The sequence below is a fragment of the Ziziphus jujuba genome, chromosome 4 (assembly GCF_031755915.1).
Source record: "Ziziphus jujuba cultivar Dongzao chromosome 4, ASM3175591v1".
NCBI classification, from domain to species: domain Eukaryota; kingdom Viridiplantae; phylum Streptophyta; class Magnoliopsida; order Rosales; family Rhamnaceae; genus Ziziphus; species Ziziphus jujuba.
Genome location: NC_083382.1, coordinates 8,987,902 through 8,991,154, shown reverse-complemented (window position 1 = coordinate 8,991,154; position 3,253 = coordinate 8,987,902). Strand labels below are relative to the sequence as shown.

Sequence of the window (3,253 nt, the reverse complement as noted above, 5' to 3'; positions counted from 1 at the left end):
AAAATGGATTTTTATTGATGATTTTGCAAAAATTAACATGAAGACTTGAAAATTATATTAATTAATATTTGTAATTGTATTTAAATAAATACATTTGTCAAATATAAATTACTTAAAAATTTTATATAATTAAAATTAACATATAGTTTTCTTTTTTAAAAAAAAAAAAGAAAAATTTTCATAACTTTAAATAAATTTAATTAAAAAATATATAAAAAAAAAACTTTAAAGTATTCAAATTAGTTATGACTAAAAGAAAAAGAAAAATAAAGTTTTAAAGATAATTTAATTTTGCTGAAGGTATAAAAGTAATTTAAATTGCCATAAGGGGATGTAAATGATTTATGTAAAACTTAAGGGATATTTTGGTGTTTATTTCAAAGTTAAGGTATAAATGGAATATTATCATTTTTAACAAAATAAAATTTATTGAGGAAAAAAAAAAAGAAACTTTTTACAGCTGTTAAGTGCATCCACAGTTATACTGTAAATTTTTAAATATTTAAATTCAAACAAATTTGAAACAACATTTTATCATATCTTTGTTTCGAGAAAAATTAAAAAAAAAAAATTGATCAAATCTTTTATTTCACCCCTTAATATTATGAAGTTTCTTTGAGAAAAAAAAATTGCACATATTAGGGCTCAGGGTAGTACTCTTTTTATGGCACAAAAAATTATAGTTACTAGCATTGATAAGATTCCGCAGTGAAGAAATTTACGTGACACAACGTATGTCACACACTCACACTTACACTACAAGTGTTAAAAACTACTATAAATATTAATTTGACCACTATTTCTTTTTGAATATGCAACTCTAGAAAATTACATGAAATATATAATATATTACTTGGAAAAAAAAAAGAAAAAAAAGAAAAAAGAAAAAAGAAAAAAGAAAAACGGTATTCATTACGTGTAAAGTTATAGTTACTGGTATAGATTCCGTACGGAGGAAATTTATGGCACACAACGTATGTACGTCACACTATTAAATGTTTAAACCTTAGAAAAGTACATAAAACATATTTATTATAAATTACTCGAGGAAGCAAAAATAAATAAATAAATAGCTTTCAAATGGAAGGCAAACTTTCTATCACTGTTTCTATGAAACTTCTCAATGAAGAATGGGAAGATCCACCATCCATAAAAGCCTGTTTACTTTTCTCACTTATTTCTTTGACTCTTTTCCTAACATCACTCCCAGCCTCCATCAACTTTCTTATCCCTGTCTCTATTTCTTGAGCAGTTACAATCACATCTTCATCATCAGCCCCAGTATAAAAACCAGTCCTATAATCCGACTTAATCTCAACGCTCAATTTCAATTCCTTCACAACCTCAAACGCATTAAATTGTTGCTCAGCGTAAAGCGGCCACGTGGCCATAGGCACACCGAACCATAGACTCTCCAACGTTGAATTCCACCCACAATGTGATATGAACCCTCCGATCGCTGGATGAGAAAGTGTATCAACTTGTGGAGCCCAGCCTATGATCTTTCCAATCCCAGCCGTTCGATCGAGAAACTCTTTGGAAACGACTCGTCTTGGATCGTCGTAATCAGTTGGTGCAGTGTAAGCCTCCTTTGGAGGAGGCTGTCGTACTGACCATAAGAATCGGACCCCACTATTTTCCAGTGCAATCGCAATCTCTTTCACTTGCTCCTCACAGAAAGCTCCCATGCTACCGAAACACAGGAACACTACCGAGAGGATGGAGGTTGATCATCGAGCTAATTTATTACATCCGAACTCTGATCCGTCTTTTCTAGATAATGAATGGATTGCATGGGATTCCAGCTCTGTAAACGTATTTACTAAAATACCCTTTGAGTCCCTTAACTTCCTAGCGTGAGCCATCATCACTGGGGCACTATCTTCCTGTAAAAACACACCGGGCAAAACACTAGCGGGTACCTGGTTTAAAAAACCCGGGATGACCAACTCGGTATTCGGGTCGTCCTTGAAATCGATGGTGTCGATGTTTTCTTTATCCTTAAGGTCTGTGATATGGAACATGAGGCGAAGAAAAGATGCACTAGATGTGAAAAACAAGTACGTAGGAATCCCGAATTCCTCGGCTAAGTCTGTCATGGTGGTGCAGAACATGTCGATGACGAAACCGGCGAGTCGGGGCGGCGAGTCAGACTCATGATCAGCACTGCTCTTGTTGTTGGAATGGATGAGTTTTGCGGCAACAGCTTCTCTGACATGGGGTTTTTGAATCTCCACGAACTGTTTCAAGAAAAGGCCAGGTTGGAATCTGCAACGGTATTATTATGGTCGTCTGGGAGGGTGACGAAGCTGATACGAGCTGAGATAGAGGAGAAGGAGGAAGAAGAAGAAAGAGAGTGGAGGTAGGTTGAGACTTTGGTATCAAAGGGTAGCTTCATGACGAGTACCGTAACGTGAAGACGATGATCTAGGTTGAGACTTTGGTATCAAAGGGTAGCTTCATGACGAGTACCGTAACGTGAAGACGATGATCTCGACTCGAGCCACGAGGAGCTTTGCCATCTCTACTGTGGAGACAAGGTGACCCATACCAGGTGCGGGGATGAAGATGAGCTCAACTTTCTTCATTTTTTTTTCCCCAAAGTTTGGTGGTTTTGGATTTTATATCTTTGAATGTATATATTGTTTATATTAATATATAGTAGTAGTTCAGTGTTCCTTGCAACTCAAGAAACAGAAAATTAAGAATGAAAAGTTATTTTGAAAGGACTATTGTTGGCAACGATATCAAAACTATCAAACTGATGTCATGGCTTTGCTGGCATTTCCTTTTACATTTTTATGTGAAGGAAATCAATTAAAATTATGTTTGATGACAAATTTAATTTTTATAATTTTTTTTTTTCAAAATTGTTAGGGATAACATTTTTTTGACTTATTATTAACTTTAAGTTTTAACCAAAATAAAAATTTTAATTATCTTTTTTTAAAAATAAATAAATATAGTTATCTTATGGCTAGTTATTCATCATGTACAAGTAATTAAAAGCATTGTATTTTCTTATTAAAATGTATATATAAAAAAAAAAGAAGCATAGTTGTGTTTTTATGTGTTCCAATAGCACATTGCATAAAATGATAATTGTATTTTTGGCATTAAAAATGTAATTGGCATTTTTTTTTATAATGGTCCAAACCATTAAATAATAAAATTTTTAATTTTTAATTTTTTTTCATAGTTAAAAATTAAAATTAAAAGAAGTGGTATCCAACCTAAACTTGGTAGCCCATCC

At 32.9% G+C, this 3,253-nt stretch overlaps 1 pseudogene; it reads right to left on the bottom strand.

Moving 5' to 3' along the window:
• Positions 1-960: 960 nt before the first annotated feature.
• Positions 961-2,440, bottom strand: LOC132803524 (anthocyanidin 3-O-glucosyltransferase 2-like; annotated as a pseudogene).
• Between the last annotated feature and the right edge of the window lie 813 nt (positions 2,441-3,253).